Here is a 13,960-nt window from a genome sequence, read left to right as displayed (position 1 = left end):
GTGCGCAGTTGCAGACTTGATGGCAAAGTCCAGCCACCGGACATGAGCGTCATTCACGCGTTCAAGCTGTCCTATCATCCAGCTCATGCTGATAGCAATTCACGCGCCAGATTTCAATGGTCCGGTGCGGATATCTTGTAGTTCGCTGCTGTGGAAACGATTAGGGCCATGTGGATGGGACTGGCTGCAGAGTGCATCAGGAATTGCTTTCGTAAAGCATGCCATATCGCCCAAGGAAAAACTAAGAGCACTTGAACATCCGCGTGATCAGGTACACCCCCCGTCAAAAGTATACAGCCCAAGGGGTTTGATTGTGACGCCTGCAGCATGGCTTGTTCTGCATCCTCAGCAACCGTGATCTCTCGAAAGAGGAAAGGCATTGCGTCCTCAATCCTCCCAAGGTTTGGCCTGCTTGATGCGCCAGAGAGCCACACTAAACAGCTTCGAAGCAAACCCCTTGGGCTGTATACTTTTGACGGGGGGTGTACATGTGGATTTGCAGCAACGCGTTCCCCAAGCAAATTTGGCCGACTGCCGATCATTGGCCTGGGCTCGGCTTTTGACGTTATACCGATTTAATTGGCTCGGCAAGCTTGGCAAGTGCACGGTCCGACATGACATCATTTCGTCACTTGAGGTGACTTCGTTGGGGCGGACTATGATGCGGGTATCGAAAAGTACACTAAATCCCCGACTGCCGAGAATCTGATGGCGATGACGAGGAGGCCTACCTATCACTACTTTCTGTGAACACTTTAATCGTGATTAGTTATGTGGCTGGATTTTGCACTTGACATTTGGTAGTGACCCGCCGCGGTGGCTCAGTCGTTAGAGCGCTCGGCTACTGAGCCGGAGTTCCCGGGTTCGAACGCGGCCGTGTTTCGATGGAGGCGAAATGCAAAAGGAGCCCGTGAGCTGTGCGATCTCGGAGCATGTTAAATATCTCCATGTGGTCGAAATTACCCCGGAGCCCGCGCTGATGTGCAACAAGCTAAACAGCCCCGATGGAGGCCACAGTACACGCCCCGCAACGGCAAAGAAGAAATTATCGTGGTGCTCAAGCCACGCGACACCATCGACCTAAAGGCTACCTTAGGTCCTGGTGAAGCCGGCGCTGCCGTTCGCAGCATCCTCGGGGACGCGGCAAGTGTGGGACTTGCTGTGTGGCCCGTGTGGGACCAGAACCTTCTTGTGTGCACTCTGCAATCTGTCGAAGCTGCGGAGAAGCTGCTCCGGGACATCATGCTGCCGGTAGGAGGCCGTTCCGGGGCCACCCTAAGCTCTCTGGAGACTTCTTCAAGGGCGTCGTTACAGTCTCCCCGGACGAAACGTCAGAAAGCGTGAGGAAGAAACTGAGCGAGGACCCCAACGTGATATCTGTGCAGAAACTGGGTAAAACACAGGCTGCTGTGATCACCTTTGTGGGGACAAGGGTGCCGCGGACCGTGCTCTATAGTTGCGAGCGTCTCCCCGTCCGCTTCTACAAGAAGACGATCCTTGCCTGCCCCCGCTGTGGCACGGTGGGGCACCGGACCGACGCCTGCCCGCGGCCGCAGCCTGGGCGCTTTGAACGCTGCGGGGCTCAGGCATGCTGCTGCTCCTGACGGCGGCCCAGCTGAACATCAGAGCTCCCCGTGCTGTCTCATCTGCGGAGGCAGCCATCCCACCGGGGCGCCTGGCTGCGCGGGCAAGTACTGCAAGGTGATCAAGCAGGGACCTCCACCCACCCCAAAGAAGAAGCAGACGCCGGGACCCAAAAAAGCCCCGACCCCCGAGGCCGGATCCAAGCAGGCTCCGGCACCCAAACCCGAACCCAAGAAGACCCAGTCCGGGCCGTCCAAATCTGAATAGTCCGGGAACCCGACGAGGCCGCCGGTCTTCAAAGCCGGGAATTTCCCGCCCCTGGAACAAAGTCAGGTGAGCAGTTGGAGTGGGTTAGTCTCTGGGTCCACACTCCTTCCCTCCCCCACTGAATCCGCCCTACAGCAGCAGGTAGAGGAGCTCAGGCGCCAAAACCAAATTCTCGCCCATAAAATTCAGGAACTAGAAGGTAAGCAGGCCGGGCCGTCTGAGCCCATGCTGAATACTGAGCCAGAGGATAGCGATGACGGATCCTCAGTATCATCTTGCCTCACTAACGTCTCGCGGCGGACTGCGGACACGGTGGTCGATTCGGCTCCCGCTGACGCTGGCCGCTTCGAGGCCCTGGAGCGTAGAGCCGAGCAGTTGGAGGAGCGGGTGGCAGCCCTCCCGAACCAAATCATGATTGCGGTCCGCGAGTCCTTTCAGGACATGTTCAGGTCCGCATTTGTTGAAATGCTTCCCGACATTGCGGCCCAGGTGACTGACTGTGTCCGTAAGGCGGTGCAACCCTGGGTCAGCTCCCAAATCAAAAATACTGTCTCCTGCGACCGCCCGCAGCTAAAACGTAAAACAGCTCCCCGGCACGCAGTCGAAGAAAGCGGTTCCCGCCCGATGGCCGCGGCGTTGATGCAGCCCCCGACTGGGGCTGCGCAGGCCCCTGAACCGAGTGGCTACCCAGCCCCGTAATAATAAAAAACATCAATATGGCTAGCAAACCTTCTCAGAAAGCTAACAAATTAGAACAATTCGAAATCATTCAATGGGACTGCAGGGGCTTCAGAGCCTGGAAGAAACGGTCACACCTCCAGCTCTACCTGCAGTGCCTCGGTGACATGCCGGCGCTTCTTGCTCTGCAAGAGCCCGGTAATGATGCTAAATTCTCTGGGTATAGCTCGTTTCAGGGGGGGGGGGGGGCTCTACGTGCATCCTGGTGCATAAAGCATACACCGCGATTCAGGTCGATCTTGACCTGGAGATCGAGCAGGAGTACACAATGGTAAAGGTTCTGCCTCTCAAGCGCCGCGACCCGTCAATACATGTACTCAACGTATACTGCCCCCCGCATAAACCGCGCGTTACTTTCAGCGAAATTTTCTATCGTGCACTCCAATTGGCTGACAAGGAACCCCTGGTGATTGTTCGGGATTTCAACGCCCCCAGCCTTCACTGGGGCTATCATTTCGAGAAAGCCAGGGGACGCAAGCTGGCGGAATTCATCTCCACCCTTCGTCTTACGTTGCTCACGGATACGGCCTGCCCCACACGTGTGGGCAACTCGGGGACCCGTGACACGTGTCCTGACTTATCTCTGGATAGGAGCACTAGAAACGCCTCCTGGGAGAACCTGGGGGATTCCCTGGGCAGCGATCACTGCCTTCTCCGCATCACGCTTTTGGCGAAGGCAGCCCGCAAAAAATGGAAACAGGCCAAAATAACCAATTGGCAGCAATTTCGCACTAATGACATCCCTCCCGTACTATTCTCCAACGGCTTTGCGGAGTAGGCAACACAGGTCACAAACAAAGAAACAACACACGCAAACACTTCACACCACCGACGAAATCCCCGCAGTGGACAATCACCTCCTGCATCTGTGGGAGGCGCGCAGGAGCTTAACAAAACGGTGGAAGAAGCAGAAAACGAATCGAAAGCTTAGAACTCGCATTGCACAACTTACGGAGCAGGCTGCGGCTTATGCCGCACAACTCACAGACTCCAATGGGATAGAACGCTGCAACTCGGCAGCGCGTCAGATGAGCTCGAAGGGGACTTGGCGTCTCTTACGCAGCCTCATCGACCCTTCTCAAGCGAAAGGGTAGACGCAAAAACAGCTCCGGCGGGCTCTGCACGGGTACCAAGGTACGACGGCGCAACTTGCGGACACTTTGTGTGACAGGTATCTCTGCCGCATAAATGACCCGGTTGGGCCCGAGTACACGCATTCCGGCAAGCCAAATAAGGATTTAGACGGCCCTTTTGAGTTGCATGACCTTAAAGCGGTTGTGAAAAGAAAATGAAGCTGCCCGATTTTAATTTTTACTGCTTCCATAAACATTAGACATGCTAATTCCGAAATATTTCGACTCAAGTTTGAGTCTGCATTTAATAAAGCCCGTTCGAAATCACTGCCTTTTTGAGCTGATGAAACGACCATGCGCCGCCGTCGGCTGGCACACGCACTACTCGACTACGTCATTTTAAGATCTTCAGAAACGTAGAGATATCTTCAACTTTCGTTTGCCCTAAAATAATAGCTTTATGAGAAATTCAGAAAGTGAAACAAGGTTTTCCAATTAAATTTGCACGCGTAATTGCACTCTGTTAAACTGCAGCGCGTGGTCATACATCTATCACTGACCTGGGACCAGTTTCGGTTTCGGTTCTGCTTCTCCATCCTCCTTGGCTTCAGTATCAGCGGCTCGACATAGCCTTGCTTACGTGAACCTATCTAGGTGGTGTTCCTTGACAGCGGTGGTTTGAGTCAGAGAATCGAGCTGAGCAAGGCCAGCCCATCTCGACGACTCACTCTTTACATGAACTCGATACGAACGAGTCAGCTATCGCGGCGCTCATCGGCTCCGCGCTTCTGTTCTTTGCTGCAGAAAAATATATTCCAGAAGCGTGAAGAGGGTTAGGCATAATTTGCAGATGGGGCTGCGAGTCAACCCACCCCTTGCGATAGAGATGAAGACTCGAGTCCACGACCGGGTTCGGAGGTTCACGGTCGGGGCTCCCGCAGGCAGAGGTGTCGCGGTCTCTCGGCATGACTGCTACTTGCCGGGCGCGCGACGTGCCGTTGCGAGCGGCGTAACAACGACTGACAGCAGCTCGCCGCCTGCGCCCAACCGATGTCAATGACAGGCCGCACGCGGCGCGTCGCACTGACAAGGGGCAGAATGCGAGCGCGCAGAGCGCCAGCGTCATAATGACGTGGGGGCGCGTTTCTCGGGGCCGGCCTGTCAGCCTGGATGCCGGCCGCCGGCGTCAGAAAAACACGCTAGTATTATTTGTTCACGCTCATAACAAGCACTGGAATAGATAAATGCCAACAATGAATCATTTTTGAGGATCGTTGGCTGATGCCGAGTTGCTGGCAGTATTTAGTTCGGCGATACAAGCAAATTTCATCCAATTTACTGCCTGGTCGCCGCTCGCATAGCTGGCATTTGCTAGCTCCGCTGGCGTCGCGGAAATCGAGCATATCTTTATTTTATTATGGGACAGGTTCACAGTTAAAGGGGTGACGAGAGCAGTACCTTTTACAGCGCTGACCAGTTCCGGAGCTCCCTCAGCTGCGGTATAGATAGTATCGATGCAAAACCAGGTAGGCTTAGCGACGACCAGGGGCGCCGGCAAGCCTCGATCGCAGCTTCATCGGCCGGCGCGTCCGCAGGCGGCGTCGTTGCCGAAAGCTCGGCATGCTGCCACTGCCAACAGGCAGCCTTTCTGATAGCATGGCGCTGTTCTGTCTTTTCTGGTGCGAATGTGAAATACAGCGAGGCTGCAGGCCGGCCGGCAAACCTGGATCCCGTCCGCTGGCGTTACAAAAATGAGCTAAATATTTTTCTTCACGTAAATAATAAACTATAGCGTCCGCTATATAGCTCCGCTGCCGAGCGCTCCGCAACAATGACCATATGTTTTGTTGTGAGACGATGCTGTTGACAGTAAAGCGATGCCAAAAGCAGGCATTTTATCATAACCCAGGCTACTTCCGAAGCGCTGTCCACCGCGGCTTCGGTGCGAAACAGGCCTAGCGACGGCCTAGCAGTGCAGTTCGTCGCCCGGCGCGCCCGCGTCCAGAACCGTTGCCGAAAGCGCGCTACGTGGGCAGGCATGCTTTGTGGCCGCCCGAGTACAGCCGGCAGTCTTTCTGATAACATCGCTATTTTGTCTTTTCTGGTGCGAACTTCAGTAGTCAAGCAGCGCGCAGGCGCTGGTGTGCGGTGGCAAAGTGTTACACCGGATGTGGGCCTGGCATGAGTCTAGTGGCGCAAAGATGCTTGCCGCTCCGTGTCCCTGCTTGCTGTAGGCGGCAGTTCGCAAGCGGCAACTGGTGCGGCGCGCCGTCAGTTATCGCACATGTGTCAGCTTGAGAGCTAGCAGACTCCATTCTGAGCAGACGACGGTGCCACATTCGAGTCAATATGCTGCTGTAACCTCGGTCAACTATGGCTAAACAGGCCTCGCTAAGCCGCCATGTTGTGTTGACGACAGAAACCTCTGATTGGCTTCTTAAAATGACGTTTGCTGTGAGTTGAGGAGGACGCGCGCTGGGAAACCGAAATTTAGTTTTTTTTCGCTATTCAATCAACCCAGACGATGAAACGAACTAAAGTATACTATAGAATGAAGGGTCAGAATTCCAAATACACACGTCGTTCAAAATTTTCGGAAAACGTTTCACGATCCCTTTAAGGCGGCCCTGGCCAAAATGCGCCGAGGTGGGGCACCAGGTAGGGATCGCATAACAGCGAAACTGTTGGCGAACCTCTCGGACTCGGCCTGCCTCCATTTGCTACAATACACAAATAAGATCTGGGATGGGTGTCCACTCCCTCCCGAATGGAAAACATCGCTTGTCACTTTCATCCCCAAAGCAGGTAAAGCCGTGACTACGGACAACTTGAGATCCATCTCACTCACCTCGTGTGTGCGAAAGCTCATGGAGACGATGGTACGGGATCGCCTCTCTCCATACATAGAAGGTTTGGTTTGGTTTGGTTTTGTGGGGTTTAACGTCCCAAAGCGACTAAGGCTCTGAGAGACGCCGTAGTGGAGGGCTCCGGAAATTTCGACCACCTGGGGTTCTTTAACGTGCACTGACATCGCACACGGGTCTCTAGAATTTCTCCTCCAAAGAAATTCTAGCCGCCGCGGCCGGGATCGAACCCGCGTCTTTTGGGTCAGCAGCCGAGCACCATAGCCACTGAGCCACCGCGGCGGCGGGGATACATAGAAGGTAAAGGCCTCTTTGCAGACACTATCGTTATTCTATCACTTGTCGCCGCACCGCAAAAATTGTTAAGCGAACTCCATCAACACCGAAGATATCGCCGATTAAAAATGATGTTCCTCCTCTCCCCCACATACTACCCTCAACTCATACACGTGGGGCTCGCTCCGAAAAAAAAAAAGAAAAGACGGGCCGATGCTCCGCCCATGGTGATGGTGGTGGTGAAAAACATTTATCGTGCATTAAATTTTTTACAGAAAGGGGATTGGGGTAGGACCCTATTGGCCCTCTCCCCTTACAATACTGGGTGGAGCCCCTATTCCGGTGCCCCATTGGCAAGCAACGCCGCCCGCGTCCGTTGAACCAAAGCCTTTTGGCTCTTTAGGTCTTGACAGCCGAGCAGGGCCGCCTCCCAGTCCTCTCTGGTGGGGTTGGGGTTGGGGGGGATAGATGGGTTTGATTGACACGCCCAAACCATGTGGAAGGTGTCAGCCACCTCCCCACAGAACTGGCACGCGCCATCAAAGGATGTATTGAAATGTTTAAGCACCGCCGGGCACAGTACAGTGTTAGTAAGAATTTTGATGAGGAGGCGCTCGTCAGCGCGATCCAGACCCTTACAAGGGGCCGGGTAGCGCCGGTGCTCCTCCTTGTAGTAATCGGTGATTTGTTTGAATGTAAGGGCCAGATTGTCTGATTGGGAGTACCCTTCCAAGGACAGGGAGATAGCCCGGGGAGAGAGTGCGCGGGCGGCCTGATCGGCCTGTTCGTTTCCCTGGAGTCCCTGGTGACCGGGGGCCCAAATCAGGTTGCGTGGAGTTGGATCTTCGCATCGACAGCTATATTCCAGTATGCGCCAGGCAAGCGGGGGAGCCCAGCCCAACTCGTAGTTCCGACAGGCCCCTGGCGAGTCGGTGATGATGTGTTTTGACTTGGGATTCGTGAGAGCCAGAGCAATGGCAATCTCCTCCGCGTGTGTTGCGTTGTAGGCTTTGAAAGTGAGCCCGTTAACTGTGTTCTTGTTGTGTACGACTGCGGCCGTGTACCACCCCCCGTGGTGTGGGCCGGCAACGTCCACGTAATGCACGTGTTCTTGGTTACCATAGTATCGCGCCAACGCTTCCGCGCGCGCCTGGCGACGACCGCTATGGTCTTCTCTGGACATGTTGCGGGGAAGGGGTCGGACCCGGACAGCGCGTCTCCAGGGTTCTGGTACTCTCTCCCTTTCCTCAATGTGGTAGTCATGTTTGATGTGTAGCCGGTCTAAGAGGCGGCGACCGGACGTGGTCTGTGCAAGACGCGTGTATTGGTTGACTAAGTGGGCTTCTCGAAGCTCCCGAAATGTGTTCACCACGCCCAAGGCCAGAAGCCTCTGGTTGGACGTAGTGACCGGGAGATCGAGAGCCCGCTTGATGACTTTCCGCAGGATGACCTCCAGTTGGTCATCATCGTGTTTGCGCAGGTGCAAGTAGGGAGTTGAGTAGAGGATTCTACTCGTTACGAAAGCATGGGCAAGCCGCAGTGCATCCTTGCTTCGTAATCCGTCCCGCTTGTTGGAGACCCGGCGGACCATGCGGCCCACCTGGTCTCCCACCGTGCGAAGTTTGGCTAGGGTGGTGTCGACCCTGCGTTGATGGTGTATGAAGAGGCCAAGGACGCGGATCTCCTTGGCCTCCCGGATCGGTCCCGAGGGGAGACTGATGCGAAGCGGTGTTGTGTCCCGAGGGGAAGGACGTAAGTGCACAAATTATGATTTAGCTGGGACGCACTGGAGTCCGCAGTAGGCCGCGTAGTCGTCGACTAGGGTCGCCGCTGCTTGCAGGCAGGACTCCATGTGGCCCAGGTTACCTTGCGTGGCCCAGATTGTAATGTCATCCGCATAAACAGCGTGATGTATCCCGGGCAGAGAAGACAATTTGGAGGGAAGACGAAGCATTGCCAAATTGAAGAGCAGGGGAGACAGGACCGCGCCTTGAGGTGTTCCCCTCGAGCCGATGGTGTATGGCCCGTGTTCCGCATCTTGTATGCGTATATAGGCTTGACGGTCTGTAAGAAATTGTCTTATGTAATGGAATGTTTTGTGGCCACAGTTGGTGTTACTGAGGTGGTCCAGGATTACTTCATGTTTGACGTTGTCGAATGCGCCTTTAAGATCCAAGGCCAGGACCACCTTGTCGTTGTGGGGACATTCTACAGGATCTAAAATGTCGTGGTGGAGCTGCAGAAGTATATCCTGTGCTGACTTGTGAGGACGAAAACCGAACATAGTGTCCGCGAAAATGTGCTGTGTTTCGAGATAATCGGAGAGTCTGTCACGCACCATCGTCTCCATCAGCTTGCCGACACAAGACGTGAGGGAGATGGGGCGAAGGTTCTCCACATCAATAGGTTTGCCGCGGCCTTCGGAATGAAGGACACGAGAGCCGATTTCCAATCGAGAGGGAGAGGAGTCTCTCCGTCCCAAATGCTATTGATGTATTTGAGGAGCGCGGCGTAGGCTGCGTCGGGAAGGTTGGCCAAGAGCTTGACCGTAACCTTGTCGCGCCCGGGTGCAGTGCCCCGCTTCATCTTGCTTAAGGCCGCCCGGAGCCCATGCATATGTCAACCAATGGCGCTCTGCTGCAGGGAACTGCGCATCGGCTCATGTACGTTGGCGGCGGCTCTGGGGGGGCCGTGTCGCACTGTCTGCGTGTCTGGCGCCACGCTCTCGTTCCTCGCCTCCGAGCAGCTTTTCTCCGCCGGCCCCTGGAATTGGCAGCGGTCGTGTTGTGCGGCACTCTCCCACGTGTTGTCTCAGTGCTCGTATGCGCGCCGATGGCGGCGGTGACTGGGGCGTCCGGCCCACAAATGACGATAAACGAGGGTCCCGTGGCGCTAGACGGCCTCGGATGCCCGGTTGGTGCGGCGGTGGTAAAAGTAAGGGACTTGCGCTTGTCGATCGGCGCCGCACGCGCGCTCGCCTGTCGCGAGGGACGGTTGATCTTCGTCAGCCCGTTCCCGCGGCGGCACACATTGCGTATGGACCGGCGTCTCCTATAGTCCCACGCGCGCCGTTCTCTGCCGTCGCGAGTGGTGTCCTTCGGCCGCCGCAGCAGGCTATAGTAGGTAGAGGTAGGTAACGTCAGGGCATAGGGCAGGAGATGGGCTGGAACCTGAGAGAGCGCTGGTGAACAGCTCTTACCCAGGGTCGAGGACAGCAGAGGGGAGCGTTTCTCGTTTTAGACGAGAGAACAGTGATGCATTTTAGGCTTAACCTCAAGCTTAAAGGGTCAGTCTACTCGCCGAGATGAGTGTATAAATAATGGTATATTCTGGTAGTTGGCACCCTATAACATCAATAACGAGGGGTCTGCGCCCGGTTTAGGCAGGAATTTATATTTTATTTCGGCGTTAAAAGTCGCGTAAAAAAGCATGGTGGCGACCCCAAACGTTCATTTTGTTCAAGAAAGTGGTAGTCTTTTTTTGTAGAAGCATAAGTGAATATACTACGTACCATTTGTGTGCCCCAATGTCAGAGTAACGCACGTTTTGTTCTAGTAAACTGTACAAGGCGTACCGCCCGCTTTTTCTGTAAATCACATGAATATTTATAGTTACACGTACGCAAAACGCAGGCACATTCCCACTTTTAGTTCAGCGTATGTTAGCAGAGACGCAAAAATAAACTCAGCCTATAGTGGCGCCATCTGGTCGTCAGGACGGGAACCATTGCTATAAACAAACCGACTCTCCACTTAAGCCTAGGAGCGGCAGAATCGTCACTCTAATTATTAAAATAAAGCAGATTTATCTCTTAAATGTTTTCTTATAGGCGAGATGAGACGAAGCGAAAGACAGGCGCCCCAATTATGTCCAGTGAACGCACTGAAAAAGGCAGCAACATCGAGAATTCAGTCCGAAGCGAGAGGTCCGGCTTCGACGGGCGCCGCCATGTTTGTCGCCGTGCGGCGGAAATCCAGATGGTTGCCAGATGAGACTACCATCTCATACAGATGTGTTCCCACACTAATAAATTCTATTTTAAAATGTTCTACCTTACTCCTTGGCACCACAGCTGGCTAAACGGTAATTTGAGTAAAGAGCTATCGGTTGCCACAAAGAAAATATGGTCGATAAAATTCAGTAGACTGACCCTTTAAAGGGACCCTGAAAAGCTCTTTGCCAAGGTTAGCAAAAGCCCACGAGAGATCGTTATTCTATCACTTGTCGCCGCACCGCAAAAATTGTTAAGCGAACTCCATCAACACCGAAGATATCGCCGATTAAAAATGATGTTCCTCCTCTCCCCCACATACTACCCTCAACTCATACACGCGGGGCTCGCTCCTGAAAAAAAAAAGAAAATACGGGCCGATGCTCCGCCCATGCATACGTCAAGCAATGGCGCTCTGCTTGTTTACTCACTTTTCGCACACATGTGCGAAAAGTGAGTGCGATTCACTGCGGTGCGCTGTTGCGAACGGCGTCGCAACGTCCGATCGCAGCTCGTCGCCTGCGTGCAACTTGCTAGATGTGAACGACGAGCCGCGCGCGGCAGACGCAACGACGGGAAGCGGAAGCCAAAGCGGGCGCGGAGAGCGGCAGCGTCGTGATGACGTACAGCGCGCTCCTCAGGGCGCTCGGGGCCGAGCCACGCCGGGCCGGCCTGCCAGCCTTGATGCCGGCCGCCGGCGAGTGAAAAACGCGCTAGTATTGTTTGTTCACGTTTATAGCAAGCCCTGGGATAGATGCATGTCAAAAATGCATCACTTCTGACGGTCGTTGGCCAATACCGAGCTGATCGTAAAAGTGATGAATGCGATACTAGCAAACTTCATTCCATAGCCGCTTTGGAGCAGGCGGCTCATCGCCTGCCGCCTGCTAGCTCCGTTGCTGAAGGCGTCGTGGAAATCGAATATATATTCTATTATGGGAAGAGTTCGCAGTAAAACGATGTGAAGAGTAGGCCTTTTGATATAGGAGGTATTCACATGACGTCATCCGCAAGGGGCGCTAGCGGCCGGCGCGGCATTCGCCATGTTGATGGTCGCGCGCGCGTCCGCCGCAGCCAGCCGCAGCGTTTAAAAGTTGGTGCTGTGTGAAATGTGAGCGTATTTCGCGTCTCGCCGCAGATAATTTCTGTCCGACCCGTAACACCGCGTGACTGAGTGAATATTCCGTGAACTGCGCGAAGCAGAAAAGACTGGGCACGCTCAAAAGGTTCCACTTTGTGAAAACGTCGACCCCCCGTAGAAATGTGGAGGCGCCGGCATGGTGCGCGACTGCCGCACGTTGAATTCACCGGTATCAAGGCCCACCTTGTGCACGTCTTAAGTTTGCTTACAGGCCAAGGAATTAAAGCATAAAAACCTATGAGAGGGTGCAATTACTTGACAAGCAAGTGAGTCCAAGAGAGCCGTGCTTAGGGTGCCGACGGCCGAGATGCCGAAGGCCGAAGTGCCGTTTTTGGAGAGGTGAGTAATTCGAAGGGTCTGTTTGCTTAGCTGTATCTTAACTTGTTACCTCATTCTGCTGAAAGTGACGTGTTACTACTGAATCTAGCGGAATGGCTGCACACTGCGTTGATGCGAAATGACTAGACGTCTTGTGCATTCGAAGCAGCGCTACGTAGCTGCAATCAAAACTGCAAAACATTCTCGCTAAGTCTACCGTTCGTGCTGCGAGCGCATGACAGTATTTGTTTGACCGTCGTTGTCTTGTAAACAAGGCGGCTATGACGCTTTGCCTTTCTGCTGAAACACCGCCTGTGAGGCTTCAGCAGTTCGCGGACTACAGCCGCTGGAAAAATGAGTTTCTGCGGTGCCAGTTTCGGAATTTCGGCAATTAATCGTGCTGCTTATCCGCGATGTGCCCAGCATGGCTAGCTGACAGTTATCAACTCACATTAAAAGCTGCAAGTCGTGTACATTCTTGCGCGCGTGCAGTGTAGCCAGCCAGTTTTGCTGCCGAGCTGAGATATCACGGCACAGAAGAATTCTGCTGCTAACTTCATGCACAATAAGCGTTCCACAAATATAAGTGGTTCCTGACGCATTTAACAACATGCAAATATGTTACGGATCACAAACAGTTCAGGCCGGCTACCTCAAGGCGTACATGACACTGCGCGAGCTGGCGTGAAACGACCGCAAACATGGCGCGTTTGCCGCGACGATGTTCGCGCCCTCTGGTAGAGCGGCCTCAGTCCGAAGCGCCGCTAGCCGCGGCTTGGATGCGAAACCATTAGGCCTAGCGACGACTAGGGCAACCTGGGACCAGCGCGCAGTTCGTCGCCCGGCGTTGCCGCAGTCGGTGTCGTTGCCGAAAGTTCCACTTTTGAACAGACATGTTGTCGTTGCTCGAATCTAGGAAGCATCATCTCTGGTAGAATGGCTGTTTTGTATTTCCTTGTGCGAACGTCAAGTACGCCGAGCATGCCGGCCGGCCGACCGGCCTAGATCACGTCTGCCGGCGTCATAAAAGATGAGCTAAAGAGTGTTCTTGACGTAAATAATAAGCCCTAGGTCAAGAAATGTGAAAAATGTGTCATTTTTGAGGATCGCTGACCAATACTGAGCTGCTGGTAAAGGTAACAACTGTGATACGAGCAAATTTCTGGCCACAACCGCCTTGCAGCTGCCGCTGGCCTGACGTTGGGGTCCGGCTCGCCTGGCGCCCGCTCGCTTCGCTGCTGAAGGCTTCGCGGAAAGTGACCATACTATTACTTTATTGTGAGATGATGCTGTTGACTGTAAAGCGATGTGTAGAGTAAGCCTTTTATTATAGCTCAGGCGACTTCCGAAGCGCCGGCCGCTGCGGCTTCGACGTGAAACGAGCTGTAGGCCTAGCGACGACCACGACAGCCAGGCAGCAGCAGAACTCGTCGCTCGGAGAGCCCGCGAGCGATGCCGTTGCCGAAAGCTCCCAACATAAGCAGGCATGCTTTGTAGCTGCTCGAGTATAGCTGGCAGTCTTTCTGATGACGATCGGTGCGGCGCGCCGGCCAAGTTTTCGCACATATGTGTCTCCTACTTGCTGCTCGAACGGCATGTATCCGGAGCTCGAAGCGCGGCTGCGTGCAGCCACCGCTGAGATGGGCTTCGAGCCTTTCAGTACACGCCATACCGAGACCCACAGGGCGACGACAGCAGCGATATATAT

This window comes from Amblyomma mixtum, chromosome 5 (assembly GCF_055824585.1).
Source record: "Amblyomma mixtum isolate Tamu chromosome 5, ASM5582458v1, whole genome shotgun sequence".
Lineage (NCBI taxonomy): Eukaryota > Metazoa > Arthropoda > Arachnida > Ixodida > Ixodidae > Amblyomma > Amblyomma mixtum.
The sequence above is the reverse complement of the archived record's forward strand: the minus strand, read 5'-3'. Positions refer to the sequence as shown.